Source organism: Gopherus evgoodei, chromosome 2 (genome assembly GCF_007399415.2).
Source record: "Gopherus evgoodei ecotype Sinaloan lineage chromosome 2, rGopEvg1_v1.p, whole genome shotgun sequence".
Lineage (NCBI taxonomy): Eukaryota > Metazoa > Chordata > Testudines > Testudinidae > Gopherus > Gopherus evgoodei.
The window spans coordinates 172,128,568-172,146,629 of NC_044323.1; the positions used below are offsets into that span (position 1 = coordinate 172,128,568).

An 18,062-nucleotide genomic window follows, 5' to 3' on the forward strand; every position below is an offset into this window, starting at 1 on the left:
AATTAATGCCTTTTATTACCTTTACAGATTCAGTCCTGCCACCCAAGTTTTGCAAATAATGACTGCTGAATTTCATTATTTATATACTCTTTCCACTTTGTGGAATATATATTATGTAAAATGCATACATATATGTATTTATATAGGGTTGGTTTTGTTATATGCTTATATCTGATATAAAATTAAATAAAATAATCCTTCTGGTTTACCAAATTGTGCTGGAACCCAATTTAATCACATCTGAATTTTAAACCATGTTGAAGTCTTCATTAAAAACCTTGTGTAGCAGAGACTATAGCATGGGTCTGAACACATGACTTCTTATAATCATTTTAGATACGGACACAAAATAATGGCTGATTCTCTTCCTGCTTACACCAGTTTTACACCCATGTAACTCTGCTCATTGTGGATAATTCTGTGAAAAGAACTGCTCAATGTGCAGCAACAGTTAAAAAAAGCAAACAGTGTTAGGAACCATTAGGAAAGTGATAGAATATAAAACAGAAAATATCATAATGCCACTATATAAATTCATGATACACCCACACCTTGAATACTGTGTGCAATTCTGGTTGCCCCATCCCAAAAAAGATATATTAGAATTGGAAAAGGCACAGAGAAGGGCAACAAGAATGATCAGAGGTACAGAACAGCCTCCATACAAACAGAGATTAAAAAGACTGAGACTGTTCAGCTTAGCAAAGAGACGACTAAGGGGTGGGGACATGAGTTCTATAAAATCATGAATGATGTAGAGAAAGTGAACAGGGAAGAGTTATTTACCCATTCACATAACATAAAGACTTGTGGGGGGGTCACCTGTTGAAATTTAATAGGCAGCAGATTTAAAACAAACATTAGGAAGTACTTTATGCCGCACACAGTTAACCTGTGAAACTCATTACCATGAGATACTGGGAAGAGAAAAAAAAAAGAGAACTAGGCAGTAGTGTCAGTGGGGCCTATCTCTCTGCTTCTTTTCCTCCCAAACAAGGACTTGTGTCTGTGAACCCAAAGAGCTGTTACATTTCGTAAAGTGAAAAGATGTTACAATTCTTTCTCCAGAAGGGACTGTTATGGTCATCTATTCTGACCTTCTTTATTACACAGGCTATAGAATTTCACCCAGTGATTCCTGCACTGAGTCCAACAACTTGTGGTCGAATTAGACCAAGTAATATTATTTTAATTCCACAAATAGAAGAAGAGAGCAGATGGGGATAGGTCAGGGAAGGGAGAAGAGGGCCTCTGAGGTAAGATGAGAGTCTGTTTCATAACAAGATGTTGCTCTTCTCATGTTTCCCAATCTCAAGAGTAGAGTCACCGGACACTCAGGCATCTAAAACTGGTCTTTCATTAACATCTATACAACAAACATTTAAAGCAACTTTTTGCTTCCTAAAAAAAATTAATAATTAACACTGAGAAACATAAGGAAATGCAAAGAATCTGGATCCTGCAGTAGTGATAACCAGCCTACCCTGCACATTCAGAGTCTCTCTTATTCCTGCTAAAAGAACAGGAGTACTTGTGGCACCTTAGAGACTAACAAATTTATTTCAGCATGAGCTTTCGTGGGCTACAGCTTATTCCTGCTGTTTTTGAAATTGTAGCTTCACATTTTTGTGAAGGGTTAGGTGTGTTCTACAAAAGAAACAGAACGTTCAGTTTTGTCAGATGTACAATGCTGCAGAAGCCTTAATCTTTTCTATTTATTGTCTTAACTGTGCAAACAGGGCCGGCTCTAGCAATTTCACGGCCCCAAGCAAGGCGGCACGCCACGAGGGGCGCTCTGCCACTTACCAGTCCTGCGGCTCTGGTGGACCTCCCGCAGGCTTCCCTGCGGGGGGGTCCGCTGGTCCGGTGGTCCAGCACTCCTGCAGATGCTCCACCGGAGCCGCGGGACCAGCGGACCCTCCGCAGGCACGTCTGCGGGAGGTCCACCGGAGCCACCTGCCACCCTCCCGGCAACCGGCAGAGCACCCCCCGCGGCATGCTGCCCCAAGCACGCGCTTGGCGCGCTGTGGCCTGTAGCCAGCCCTGTGTGCAAATATAAGGATAGATTGTGGCTAGCCTTGTGCTGACGCACAGGGAGCGAGCAGGTGCAAGATACCTACATGGGCTAGTCATAATCACAGTCTTTATACTTCCCAAGTCAGAGGATTGATTGATGCAGGTGCCAGTAGCAGCACTAGTCCTCTTAGATGGGGCAAGGAGGAAAGGGGACACGAGAGGATGAGGCCATAGCCCCAGATCCCATCTGACTGGCCACAGGAGAGTGTGGGGCAGACCTCAGGCACACAAACTCCCCCCTTTCCAAGGGTGCCATTCGGCTCAAAGTCATGCAGCACTGCTAAATGCATTATGCCAGAGGTGTTAATGTATGCATTTGGATTCTGATCCAATGAACATAAGAACATACTATTTTTTCCCACAATCTCTTATCAGTGCACAAGATGGCTGATGAATGAGGCAGTCATGAAATTAATGAAGCTGTTAATTGTAGGACTCTTGTCTCCTCTATTGCTGAAGCTGGCAGATGTGTAGTGTGTGAGGTAGAGGCTTGCAGGAACAGAAAGAATGGTCTTGTAATTAAGGGATGTAATTGGAAATCGGGAGAGATGGTTCTCCTCCTGCTCAGCCACAGACTTCCTATATGATGCTAGGCAAATCAATTGGGCCAGCATGTCCAGAGGTGTCCACTAATGGTGTGTTCTTTATTTGCTGCATGTATTTCAAGTTTGTCAGCCAGCTGTTAAAACACCCAGACTTAGAGGACACTCTTGAAAATTTCAGCCTTAATCTCTGTGCCTCAGTTCCCTATCAATAATAACACTTCCCTGCTCACTAAGAGACTACAGTGCTGAATACAAGAACTCCCATGGGAATTAGGCCCATAGGCACGTTAGGCATTTATCTGCATTTTAAGTGTCCAAATACCTTTACAAAGCTGATCCTAAATGACATAGGAGTCTAAATCTCATTGACTAGTCCCCTTTTGAAAATGGGACTTAGACATTTAAGTCACTTTTGAAAACTTTATCCTATATCATAATTCAGATGCACTAGAGAGCAGAAATAAGCAACTTTTAATCTGAATTTTCCTGACTTGAATACTTGGCTTTGCAAACTTAACATTCTTTTCGCGAAGATTTTTTTAGTATGGAATACAAAATACAGCACGTCTTTCAGAGCATCTCAATTCACTTTACAAAGATGAGCAAGCATTCTTACTTCCCACTTTTTTTACATAGATCAGGAACCGGAGGCACAGCCAGTTTAAGTAATTTGCCAAGGTCACTCATGTAGTCAGTGGCAGAGGTAGGGTAGTACCTGGATCTCCTGAATGCCAGTGCCTGCTTTAAACACGAGACCACATTGTCTTCCTAATAGACTTGGTCTATTTGCCAGAGCATGTGGCTTTGGTCCTATATTATTGTATTGTATTATATTACATTATCTTTTATATTCATTTGGTCCTATTGTATGTGCCATTTTGAAATTCTATGGAAGAATGATGACCTCACATTATCTGAAAGAGAAAATTAAGTAGGCTCTTCCTTAGTTCCCTGGGATCAATAGCTGTTGGGTATAGGCAGCAATGTGAGACTAATAGGTAGTATTGTTTGTACCGTGGGATGGATAGGCAGTGCTCCTACGTAGGCAGTAACATATCTCTAGTAAGACAGTTCCTCTTATTAAATATTTCCACAATTAAAAAAAGGGGGAAGGAGAAAATATGCAGATTTCCTCACTGCAACGTGAAGGAATAAGCAAGCTCTGTTTTCCTTTTGCTTTGGATGAGTTGGATTCATTTAGCTAGGTGTACTTTCTTTGTTTGAGCCACAAATATATCCAGACTTATACTTCTATGAATTCTTTAAAAAGTAGCTTCCAGCTGGGACAAACTTTCAGTTTCAGCTTGGCCAAAGGAAGGACCCTTTTTGCTGCTGCAAAAGGCTGTGTAGGTTACATCTTGGTATGTTTATGTGCATCCTGTATAGTAATGTATCGGAGAAATAATACTTCTGTTCTTGGGACTGTAACGAAGCGTTGTGACCTTCAGGTCATTGGGCTCACTCTGTTCTCACATGCACTTCTGCCGGAACTGCCTCAGAGCACTATTAGGAAGTGGAATCGCAACCCATTTTGCCCTTGACTGGGTACCTACATTGCTGCTTCACTCCTAACTCAGCATCCCTTCAGTTTAGATAGTGTTCAGGTTTATTAGTCTACACAGTAAATTTCAGTTATCTTAAACAAATGCAAAAGACAGGACACAATAAAAAATAAAGAGTAAATAAAAAATACAAATAATTGTAAATAAATACATCTATTTGAACATGACTAAAAGCTCTTCTGGAGGAGGGGGTCCACGACCTGCATTACAAAATACAGCAGATATTACCTACTGTATGGCACAATTATATCTCTCCAAAAGGCTATTTTCTAATGCCTTCTGATTCTGCCAATGAAGGGTTTCATCATACTTCAAGAAAGGCCTATGTGGTGTCCCAGGTTTTTCTTTGATGTTAACCAGAGGCCACCACTCATACACTCCTATTTCTTTTTATGTACATATAATCATTGCCATAGTTCAGTAGACTACTGTACAGTGACATCATTGTTCTTGAGTAAAAATAATACTAATATAGTTAATTTCTTCCTAACTTCATTACTCTCCTAACTTCATTACATTAAATTTCATATATACTGTTGCCCTCTCATACAAGTTTATCTTAACTGCTCTTCCAGTTGCAATGAATATCAGTGTATGCTTTAATAAAAAGGGTTTATGTTGACTAGGTTTGATCTAAATAGGAAGTCGTAGGTGCTTCATTTGAAAACTTATCTGGTTGATTGCCCTAAACACCATCTTGAGAAATTGTTTCAATACTATGCAAATAGTAAAGCTGCCTTCTTTCCATGCAGAACACAAATATAGAAATTAAATGATAAATGACACACAAAAAGCTACATAAAAATGAACGTTGCAAAGTCAAGCTCCCAAAAGTTAGGAAATGCCAGAACAAAGGTTGCCTATGCCAGAATTAAAATTGTCTGTGCAAACTTAATACACCTGTTTATGCTTAGGAATTATGATACAATCTTTAATTTCATGATCACATACAATTTTGCCACACCTCAACTGCTAGAACAGAGCCTCATCCTCCCTGATTGAACAAACCTCATTATCTCTAGCTTGCTTGCATATATATATACCTGCCCTTGGAAATTTCCATTACATGCATCTGTCGAAGTGGGTATTCACCCACAAAAGCTCATGCTCCAAAACATTTGTTAGTCTATAGGGTGCCACAGGATTCTTTGCTGCTTTTACAGAGCCAGACTAACACGGCTACCCCTCTGATACTTGCTGCTTTATGGTTCTGAACCAGGAAAATAGCTATTTTACTATTAATTAAAATAAGGTATATAGAATGTGGATGGTTATATTTTTCTTTCCACTCCTGAAAAAATGCTGTCATTGTAGTAAATAAGAGCTGAGTGCTCAACACCAATGAAAATCAGATCATTTTTATTTAAGAGTCTAAATATGAATTGAGTTGCCTAACTTGATGCACTGAAGTTTGAACATTGTGGCCTAAGGTCTTTTAAAGGAAACATGGAAATTGCTACTCTGAAACTTGATTTAGCTTGGTGGGAAATTAGGCTTACACTATACTTTACTCTAGGATGTGAGGAACGGAGTCCACTATTAGTTCCAAAGTACAAATTATTTGGTGAGAAGAATCATGATATAATTTGGGAATTATGAATGTGTGATTGTTTGGACACCAGCCCCTACTAGAGTACTTGAAGTTGAAAGTAATGTTGAAAGTTATTAGAAAGGAAGATTCCTTAAGATTTGCTATTGAGCCTTGCATTTCATGTGTAACCTAGCAATCTCAGTAATTTGAGCATTGATCACCTGTTCCTCAAACTGGTTGTTATAAATAATTAGGCAGGCATAATGATTGTTAACAGGTGGGATTTTCAAAAACAACTTGCTCTGCTTAATCAGTTAGGTGCTTTTGAACATCTCACCAAACGTTTTTTGCTGTAACTCTTTTAACTAATGACTGCCAATTTTTTCCCTGTCTCTTCCCTGATTCCTCATTTTCTTGACATTTAGGCCACCCAGAATGAAACAGCAGGAGTGATTCTACTAGGAATCTAATTAACTAACTCAAAGATGACCTAAGGAGTACTAGCCACTTCCAATTACATGGAGTAGCAACAGAACATGTTCCTCCCTTATGGAAGCCTCAGGTGAATTTAAGAATTAGAGTATCTTTCAAAATTCTGGAACATAGCAGGTCTCCTCCTGGACCTCACAGGTTAGCTCAGAGTCTCCATTAGGAATTCAAGATATGCCACTAGTTTGGGTTATTCTAAAGGAGGCTGTTGACATTGATAATTTCCCAAGTGTCTTTGAAGTGGGGTTCTTTGGTGTAGATACCATTTGCAGTCTTGTGGCCTGCCATCTTTAGCCATCATTTAGTTGGACCATGCAGTGGTTAAAGTAGACAAAAACAGGAGATGGGGGTTATGATGCTCCTCAAAGTCGTTAAGTAGCATCTGCTTGTGCTGATGGGATGCACCATGTGAAAGATAACAGGAGATCAAAGGAGAAATATATCTGAATGGAATTTCTTACCCCAAACACCAAGCTCAGAGTCAGCCAAGTAAGAATATATATGTGCATCTGTTGTGCATAGAGTTGAGGAGCAGGCTTTCTGGTGAGCCCTTACCTCACTCCCATAAATGCCATCATTTGGAATTGACCAGGACCAAGGGAACATGTTGAAATATTTAATGCAATTTCCTGCATTTGAGGACATTTTTATATAGCTCACACCCCTCCTCCTCCTGCTGAATAAATCTACTCCTCCAGAGGCAACTAATGTTTTATTAAAATAACAAATATAAATCAATCAAAAGCATGTCTCTCCCCAGACTTGAAGAAGAGCTGTGTGTGGCTCAAAAGCATGTCTTTCTCACCAACAGAAGTTGGTCCAATAAAAGATATTACTTCACCCACTTGGTGTCTCTAATATTCTGGGGCTGACATAGCTACTACTATATTGCATACAAATATATACCAAAGCCACCAAAATTAGGCTACCCTTCTCCTAGCTCTAAAAATAATGGACTCCTCTTCATCCACCACCTACACAATCATGTTCTCTGACATCTGTATTAAATATGAATGTGCCATTTATTGCAGTACTTTGGCACTAGACTTTCTACACAAAGAAGTGGTGAGTTATGGCAGTTAGGGCTTGCCTACACACAGTTTTTGCACTGATTTAACTAAATTGGTAGAAAAACTGATTTGCTTAAGTTGGTGCAACCCCCTACTATGGCTGCATTCACAATGGTATAAAGGTATTGGTATTGGTATAGATTCTTTCAGTAAATTAACAATCCCACAGTGCAGTTGCAGGATTAATGCATTCCCACTTTTGGTCCAACACATGAATTTTTAAATGTGGGTGTATTGCTACAGTGCAGCTGGGGGCAATTCATCTCTTAAAAATATGTTATGAATACATAGGCAAACAGTCACTGTGGAGAACTAGTTTAATTAACACCTGATCATTGCTTTTTTTTAACTTCACCCTGCTTCCATATTCCCATAACCTTGAGTTTTGCAACAAGGTTTGCAGAGAAGGTTCTACCTAAAATGAAAAGAACTAATACAGCATTTACTAGAAGAGCACTAGCCCCTCTAGTTGCATGGCATCGTATTGCCACACAGATACCTCTGCTAGTCTAGGTATTCTATGTCTACTGGAGGAGTTCTGAGTGAATGCAAAATTAACTGTTTGTTTTATAAAGCCAGCTGAACACAGATTGATAGCCTGAAAGAAATTGCCGTTCTGCCTAGCTCTGTATCTCCCTCACTTGTTAAGACTGCCTGTGGTGTAAAAGGTCATAACACAGTGTCCATAAATTCTGACCCGGGCTGCACAGTTATGGACTGTAGAGTGGAGTCGTTTTGAAAATGAATTAAAAACTCAGTGTTGATATTCATCAATATATTTCTGTTGGAAGAGCTGTTTATGTTACTTTGTAAAAGTGCTACATTCCAAAAGGCTATGTGGGAGTTTTGGAACTCTTCTCCATGGCTGTTTTAAGGAAATTTTCATCGGTACAGTTTCCCTTCCCACTAAAATCACAATCACTGTGTTTTTAGGGTGTTCGGAGGGAGTGAATGGAGTTACTTACATCTCATTTTCCATATAACCACTTCTGATGACAGTCCCTTTCAAGTTTTTCAGGCTATCCATCCTGCATTAACTTTTTTTTTTTTTGGTAAGAAAAGGCCTTTCGTGGTTTATAAATTTTTAATACAGGATGCTAACTGCCAGAAAAGTTTTGGAAGGCAACCAAAGATTTTAACCAGTCTCTCTAGCAGATGAAATGAGGTACAACACGGGTGCACCTGGAGACAGTGCCGCTTTCATTCCTCCATTTCAGAACTATGACACCTCTGGCTTTAGCTTCAGAAAGTCAGGAATTTTCCTTTAAACTGGCTTCCTGGAAATAGAGTTCTGCTCTATTAATGGGTAATTTATCACACTATATTCCTCAGCCTTGAGAAAATCTTTATTTTTTTAAAATGGGTGAAAAAACAGGGACTACTAAGCAGAGGTAAGAATCTTCAGATGGGGTCTGACATCTAAGGCAGCTGGGGACATCATTAGTGGAGGCTAACCAGCAATAAATAAGTCACCGACTTTGACATTTATGCTTTAGTATCAGACATTAGATTATTTCTGTGCATAAGACTGCTGATTAAGGGTGTGATGTTACAATCCTTACTCAACCTTCGGAGCATTTCCTCACACAAAGAGTTCCATTTACTGCAGCGTTATCACCTAGTGTGAGTGAATTCTACTTGAACAGAGTAAATATCACTTGGTGTGACTGCAGTGAAACTCACCTGAGTAAATGCTACTCAGTATTAGTTAGGTTTGTAGGATCAGGCCATACAAGATTACATTCTTAGGACATCTTCTTATTCAGTGTCTTACATTATAGTCTTCAGGGAGACAAGTATTTTCCAGAGTGAGGTATGCATTATGGCAAGCATCTTTTTGTAAAAAGTTATATTTTAAAAGCCTTTGGAGGGTTTCAGAAGCTACTTCATAACAAGTGCAGCCTTAAAGGAAGGTTCTCTACATGTCTTATAATGATGTGTCTTTGTATTTGCCTTTTCAGGGTAATTTGAGTTAATAAAGACACACAAGTTTGGAGAGGTTGAGGCAGTTGTGTTGAGAATGGTTACCAGACACTATTTCTTATTTATTGAGGCTGTATGACATGTAGGGACTTTTCAATTAAAAAAACCTCCTCTAGTCATTAGGTGGTTTCTACAGATTCATCAGAGCACTCTGTTGATGATCACCTTTTAGTTTGTTTCAGGCACTTACTGTTGTGGTTTATCACTAGGGGCATCTATAGGATATCTTGTTGCCAGAGAGATTGTGGAAAGAGAGGTCAGAATTCATAATTAGCAGGTAATGAAGTTGTATGCAGAGAGCCCTGTGAGGCTATAAATTCCCTAGTCATATCTCATGAAGCTCAGTGCCAAAATGTTCTTGCTATATGCTCCTAACTCGTGTGAAGCAGTTGCCTATTGTAACCCTAAGTGGAGTTCCAGATGAGGTTTTTGGGTGGATCCCATGGGATCCATAAACATATGTCACTTATGACACAGTATGTCATCTACTTTTAGACATATGATTATTTCAACCCCATACACTGAGATACTCTATATAACTATTGGTCTTTGAAATGAGTTGATGTAGATAAACTCCTTGATCCATATTGATCTGTTTTTGTTGTTGTTGTTTGATTTTTGGGGGGTGAGAGCATTGTTGAAATTTGTGAACTTTCAGTAAACAGCATGACTTTCGGAATCTGCTTCACAGCTTTCACGCTTTCTTTCTAGTCTTTCAGTTTCTGTAAGTTTTTATTGTTCAGAGAGTCATTGCCATATATTAGAGCAGGAGCAGACATGCTTTAACCAAATCTATCTTTATGACACTACTGTATATAGTAGTCTCTCAGCTCCTGCTCCAGCATATACAAATTTATATTTTTGGATAGTGGATCTCTTGTGCCTAAAAGCTTGAATGCATTTCTCATTTGAGACCCTAGTGTTCTCTATAACAAATTCAGTAAAGCATATGAGGGGCTTTCTTTTGCATGAGGATAAAAGAAAACAGTTTTCTTTGTAAATTATCTATAAAATCTGTGACTGAGGGAAAAATGCCAGGAACATAAATTATACAAGTTACACTGATAAGGCTTTAAATGTTATAGATGTTAATATAATTTCTCTGCAAAAAACAACCACCACCACCCACCCAAAACCTGCAAAATGTATAGTACTCTATTAGAAGATGATAAAAGTTAAAAAAAAAAAAAAAAAGACTACCTACTTCAATAAGGCTTTCTAATTACAATTTTTTTTATTATTTATAAAAGTTATTTATGTAGCCTGGTGAATTTGTACAGCACTTTATAAAGGTACATTAAGATAAGGGGAAAAACAACTGAGGAAAGTTGGCAGTTTTTCAAAGGGACGCTATTAAGGGCCCAAAAGCAAGTTATTCCGATGGTTAGGAAAGATAGAAAATGTGGCAAAAGACCACCTTGGCTTACCCTTGAGATCTTGCGTGACCTACAAAATAAAAAGGCGTCATATAAAAAATGGAAACTAGGTCAGATCACAAAGGATGAATATAGGCAAATAACACAGGCATGCAGAGGCAAGATTAGAAAAGCAAAGGCACAAAATGAACTCAAACTAGCTATGGGAATAAAGGGAAACAAGAAGACTTTTTATCAATACATTAGAAGCAAGAGGAAGACTAAGGACAGGGTAGGCCCACTGCTCAATGAGGAGGGAGAAACAGTAACGGGAGACTTGGAAATGGCAGAGATGCTTAATGACTTCTTTGTTTCGGTCTTCACTGAGAAGTCTGAAGGAATGTCTAGTATAGTGAATGCTTACGGGAAGAGGGTAGGTTTAGAAGAGAAAATAAGGAAAGAGCAAGTAAAAAATCACTTAGAAAAGTTAGATGCCTGCAAGTCACCAGGGCCTGATGGAATGCATCCTAGAATACTCAAGGAGTTAATGGAAGAGGTATCTGAGCCTCTAGCTATTATCTTTGGGAAATCATGGGAGACGGGGGAGATTCCAGAAGACTGGAAGGTGGCAAATATAGTTCCCATCTATAAAAAGGGAAATAAAAACAACCCAGGAAACTACAGACCAGTTAGTTTAACTTCTGTGCCAGGGAAGATAATGGAGCAGGTAATCAAAGAAATCATCTGCAAACACTTGGAAGGTGGTAAGGTGATAGGGAATAGCCAGCATGGATTTGTAAAGAACAAATCGTGTCAAACTAATCTGATAACGTTCTTTGATAGGATAACGAGCCTTGTGGATAAGGGAGAAGCGGTGGATGTGATATACCTAGACTTTAGTAAGGCATTTGATACAGTTTCGCATGATATTCTTATAGATAAGCTAGGAAAGTACAATTTAGATGGGGCTACTATAAGGTGGGTGCATAACTGGCTGGATAACAGTACTCAGAGAGTAGTTGTTAATGGCTCCCAATCCTGCTGGAAAGGTATAACAAGTGGGGTTCCGCAGGGGTCTGTTTTGGGACCGGTTCTGTTCAATATCTTCATCAACAATTTAGATGTTGGCATAGAAAGTACGCTTATTAAGTTTGCGGACGATACCAAACTGGGAGGGATTGCAACTGCTCTGGAGGACAGGGTCAAAATTCAAAATGATCTGGACAAATTGGAGAAATGGTCTGATGTAAACAGGATGAAGTTCAATAAAGATAAATGCAAAGTGCTCCACTTAGGAAGGAACAATCAGTTTCACACATACAGAATGGGAAGAGACTGTCTAGGAAGGAGTATGGCAGAAAGAGATCTAGGGGTCATAGTGGACCACAAGCTTAATATGAGTGAACAGTGTGATACTGTTGCAAAAAAAGCAAACGTGATTCTGGGATACATTAACAGGTGTGTTGTAAACAAGACACGAGAAGTCATTCTTCCACTTTACTCTGCGCTGGTTAGGCCTCAACTGGAGTATTGTGTCCAGTTCTGGGCACCGCATTTCAAGAAAGATGTGGAGAAATTGGAGAGGGTCCAGAGAAGAGCAACAAGAATGATTAAAGGTCTTGAGAACATGACCTATGAAGGAAGGCTGAAGGAATTGGGTTTGTTTAGTTTGGAAAAGAGAAGACTGAGAGGGGACATGATAGCAGTTTTCAGGTATCTAAAAGGGTGTCATCAGGAGGAGGGAGAAAACTTGTTCACCTTAGCCTCCAATGACAGAACAAGAAGCAATGGGCTTAAACTGCAGCAAGGGAGATTTAGGTTGGACATTAGGAAAAAGTTCCTAACTGTCAGGGTAGTTAAACACTGGAATAGATTGCCAAGGGAAGTTGTGGAATCTCCATCGCTGGAGATATTTAAGAGTAGGTTAGATAAATGTCTATCAGGGATGGTCTAGACAGTATTTGGTCCTGCCATGAGGGCAGGGGACTGGACTCGATGACCTCTCGAGGTCCCTTCCAGTCCTAGAGTCTATGCGTCTATGAGATATGTTCCCTGTCCTGAATAGTTTGTAACTGAGGCTTCACAAAATGGACAAACACAAACCAAGACACAGGGTAAAAACCAGAGGAAAAGAGGTAGAAGGGATTGCTGAAATTATTGGATTTTAAAGAGAGAAGAGGAATACTCTTCCAGGTATATAGGGCAGCATGATAAAAGGCACAGAACTGACACTGGGACAATGAGACTAAAAGAGCAGTAAGATGGAAGATTTGGGAAGAGTAAGGGGAAGTCAGCAGAAACTGAGAATAGAATTGTATATAAGGGCAGGATTATGAAGAGCGTAGTATGAATCCTTAAAAATATAAATCACATTTTCATTTTTGTCATTAAAAATGAATATTTGGAAAATTTTGACCTGCTCTAGCAAATAGTAATATATGTATGTGCATATGTATCTAAATGCACACTATATGTACTACAACCAACCAAAGCTATTATATGTGTTATACTAGTTCAGAAACTTTAGCTGCTGTGCAGTGTCTTTTTGCTCCTTGAAAGGTGCATATTTTCCACGGGGGTTCGCCCTACTAATCTTGTTAGTAACTGTGAACTCTAAACCTGATCTCCTGCTACTGAAGTCAATGGGAGTAGGATCAGGCCCTATCTGCCTACAGTGTGAGTTTCACAAAATAATGTCTGTCTACACACGTGAGGTTTTCTGCTGCTACTTCTTTCTGAGGTGTGCAAGGTGGAGGTCACAGTGGCCTGTGGCTGGTAAGCCAAAGCTATTTGAACTTGCTTTATTTTTCTTAATATACACCCCTCCAAAACTGATCCATGCCAGAACTTAGAAACAGAAATGTCATAAGGATCTGTGTTGCTTGCACAGATGACTAAGCAATGACTGGAATGTGCGGTGTGCACCATACACGTGCTACAAACTCATGAGTGGCAGTTGTTGGTGTTTTGTTTGGGGAGGGTGGGAAAAATTAAATCCTCTTTGGAAAAAAAAAAGGAAAGAGAACAGTAAGATATTGTGCTGCATATGGAAACTTTGGAGACACATTGTGTAAAACAATTTGGTATTGATGACAAGGTATTTTGTTCTATATATGATAAAATATAGAGACACTAGTCTTTCATGAATTATAGTATAACCCAACACTTGGCTTACAGCCAGAGAAAATTGGACTCAGATTCTACTACTCAAACATTTCCACTTGAGCTCTTGTTTATGATGTTGGGTGCCAGAAGTCATAAATTTATGTGCTGCTCTGTCTAGGTTTGTAATGAATAGGAAATATGAACTAACTAAACTGAAAGGACGTGGAGAGGGGGGAAAGAAGGAGGGGAACCCCCTTTTGAATAGTTCCTTCAGAAGAAAATAAGATAATGCCAGGAAGCATCTTAGTAGCACCACCAAGGGGCTAGCCAATCACTGAAGATGAAGTGAATGGCTTGTTAAGAAAAAACTGTTCTCTATCTTTCTACTTGCTGATAGATCTTCATACTAGAAATACAAAGAGTAGATATTTTTCCATTTTACTGACTGGTAACTCTTGTAGATTCTCAGGATTTACTGGGATATCAGTATTTTTCTAAATACTTTGAGCATGATCAAAATCCCATTGAATTCAATAAAATAGACTCCCATTGTGTTCAGCTGGCTTTGGATCAGACCCCATCAGAGTTGGGATGAAGCATCTCTGAACCTGAGATTGAATGTTTAGAAGCAGGTGGATACATCGATAACCAGACCTGCTGTGGCATATTGAATCATGTGGACTAATTTTTCCAAAATAATAGCCACAAAATTTCCATAGAAATTAACTGAGAACATAACTTTGACAGGAGTTTGAGTGAGTTCAAGGGTGTGAACAAAATCATAGCTCTAGCTTTCTAACCAGAAAGTTACAAGTACTTTTGTACTGTAAAAAAAAGGAGGGAAGACCCCCTCTCCATTCCCAACTCCATATGAGTTTTTTATATTTCTTCTAAAATTTGTATGTGACTTTTCTACTCACCTGCAAAATTATATATGCAAGTTAAAAGCCAGTTTTGACCCCTTCGTAAAAGGTCCTTTGTGTCAGTGCAGAAACAAAGATGGGAGGAAATGCAGGAGTATCTTGGAGGTAAACTTCTAATACATAAAAGTCCTTGGAAAGAATGCAGCATCAGTAGACCACCAAATACAGATAAGAAATAAAAATATTTTTAGAGGACTATTAAACAGTGTGAATGTTCACAGTTAATTAACACTAAGTTATTTAGCATAAGTGTTTCTATTATTCTGTGGAAAATCTCCCAATGTACACTAGCCTTCATGCCAACACTGTCACCTGTATGGTGTGGTGGCTGAGTGTTAATATTCTGAGCTATAATATAAAACATATGGGAAATGGTGGCTTGCTCAAAACCTGCAGAAGGGTTTCTCTTTACATGATGTTCATATGGGTGAGTTTCTTTGTTTCAACATCCATAAAACATAACCACCGCCAAAGTTACCTATCTCATAGAGCTGGAAGGGATGCTGAAGGGTCATTGAGTCTAGCCCTGTGCCTTCACTAGCAGGACCAACTACTGATTTTGCCCCAGATCCCTGGGTGACCCCTTCAGGGACTGAACATAGAACCCTGGGTTGAGTAGGCCAATGCTCAAACCACTGAGCTGTCTCTCCCCTGAAGTTGAAACAGTTAATCTCTTATAGGCTGATTAGAAACTTGTCTACTGAGCAAATGTATATGCTTTTTTTCACTGGATCACAGTATCACCTAGAGCTGATGAAAAGATGGCAAAAAGATTTGGTTTTGCCATTTTTTTCATCAACGTGCAACATTTTATTGAAAATGTTTATTGAAATTTCACAATGCAGAAAATTAAAACTTGTCATATCATTAAACCTGAGTTTATGAAATCGGAGAAAAAATGGTGATCATGAGTCAAATTCTGCTCTTTGCTTGCAGTCTGGAAGACAACAGTTACTGGGGTTATTTTGGATGAAAACAGGTGTAAATAAGAGGAAAAAAATTGTCTCTTTTTTTAAAGCTATTTTTTTTACCAATATTTAATGGGAAGGAGAAATCCAAAAAGCAGCAATGCTGAAAGAGTCTTAGGACTTTTAGTGCAATGTGTTAGGGTCTCAACAAGGGCCTGGTCTACACTACGGGGTTAGGTCTAATTTAGTCACGTTAGGTTGATTTTAAAAAGATCACTGCAATTTTGGGCGGCATCCATTGGTGCATTACTTCTCAGGACAGGGAGGCCCTTCTCTTATGACTCTGGAACATTGCATTCAGGGTTGGGCATCTCATTACCAAAAGGATATTGACAATTGGTTGCAGGTTAGGTAAGAATGACCAAAATACCGGAGGATGGCGATGTGTTAATTGTAAAGATTGGTTTATGAGAACAGAATGAAAGAATTAAATGTGCATTGAATGGCTAAGCAAGACTCAGGGTGCAGGGTGAAACAAATACTGAAGGATGTAAACACCCAGGATGGAAATTCATTATGTATCATAATAAAGTGAGGCATAGCTAGGAGTAATAGGATTATATTAAGAAAGAGCTTGTAAAGCACTTTGAGAGCTGCTTATGAAAACTGCTATATAAGAGCTAGGTATTATTATTATTCTATTAATAGAGTGCATTGATGGGAAAACCTTTCTAATTTTTGGTGATAGAATTACAATAATAGTCCATATAATAGTGCTGTAAAGGAAAATAGCATCCCTGTCTCCAGGAGCTTAAAATTTATAAAAATTCATCATATAGGCCTATTAGTGTGTTTGTGCTGCTAAACTTTTAAACAAACATACTAAGCTGATTTTATTACAGTACTCAGTAAATGACCGTTTTGATGTATTTCTTGTGACATTTCCCTGGGTAAGTGTTATGAGAGATTTAAATGTTTAGTATGTGTGGCTTAGTGTATAGGTTAGACTTTAGAATTACTATCAGTGTAGCTGACCCCTCTTTTTATCATTTCCCTGCTCCTGCAAAAAAAATCCATTTTAAAGAAGAACCTCATGACTAACATGCTTTGACTGAGACATCCACCACAGTCGTCCTGGCTGGAATCGGTGATGACATATAATGAACCATTGGTCTTGTGTGTGCAGAAGGAAATAGCTCCAGAGTTAGAATTGTGAACCTCTGCACAGACATTTCAGCTGTGATGAATGGATCTGCAAATCTGGCCATTTTGCAGATGGTGCAAACACCTCTGATGGAATTTTGTAACTAGCAGGGGCTTCTGCAGATGTGTAACTGTCAAGAGAATTTAGTTTATGTTTCTAGCAGAGATGAATGGAAGAACACTAGAGGCCTTAAACATAACTGTTCTTTACTGGAATCTCCATGATGCTCTTTGTTTCAGCATTCTTTTTAGTGATGCTTGGTGTATTATTCTTTCCATGAAATTGGGATCCCTAAACACACTCTTTTTCCATCCACTTGCCTGCTTTTAAATCATTGTATCTTTTAAATCAATGCAGAGGAGGTACTGTTAACCGTAACATATGATTGCAATCTCTCAATATCATCTGCTGTGTAAAGAGGAGATCTTAATACAAGTTTCAGAGTCATGCCTGCTCACTTCAGGTTTCAGTCAGGGTGACAAGCTGCTGTCACGAGGGGACTAATATAAAAACCCATGATAACTGGAAAACAAGTAAAAGCTCCTAAATCAGTTTTCAGTGCATTATCAACACTAAGTGTACATTCATTCTTAAATTAAAATAGGTTTCAGTGGAAAGCTTTTAAAAATCCATTTGTAAGTGCTTATGAGAGCGAGCTCAGGCAATTAAAATGGAAAACATTTTAAACACTACAGGCAGAAAACAAAGTAAGTTTAAAATACTTAGCACTTTATATGTGTAAAACTCTGCGCATGCTGACTAATTATTCCCCGCCATCCCCATTTAACATATGTGGAAACTGAGGCAGGGAAAGGAAATGATTTACCCACATCACAAAATAAGGCTTAGATCCTTCAAGTTGATTGATGTGGACAGACCTCTTGCTGCCTCCAAAGCCCCTCTGACTTCACATTAATAGTGTAGCTAAACTGGGAGGTGAACCCCAGTCCTGGGTTATTTCCTCTAGCCAATATGCATAGCTGAATTCCAGACTCCCAGGTATGGGATTCTTCCTCTAGACCCTACACTGACATTAAGAAAAGTGAAAGCCCTCAGGAAAACATTTGTGATAGTAATATAATGACTGGTTTCAAGGGAGCTATTTACAGGTAGGCAATAAAAAGAACTAGCAATCATTGCTAGTGAACGTCATTTTCTGAATTTTGTAGTCAGATCATTGTAAATAATAAGAGGCTTCATTGGTGTTAAATTTAACTACATTGGATAACACACAGGATTAAACTAAAGCTTTGGTTATGGGGAAAAAGACTTTAGAATTTGGATTGTCTGTGTCTGATTGGTTGTAATCAT

General features: G+C 38.9%; 1 protein-coding gene across 1 annotated transcript in view; it reads left to right on the top strand.

Annotated features, from left to right (window-relative positions):
- The window catches only part of MYLK4 (myosin light chain kinase family member 4), a 131,474-nt gene that overhangs the window by 74,274 nt on the left and 39,138 nt on the right, over positions 1 to 18,062 (top strand). The gene's annotated exons all lie outside the window — the stretch shown is intronic.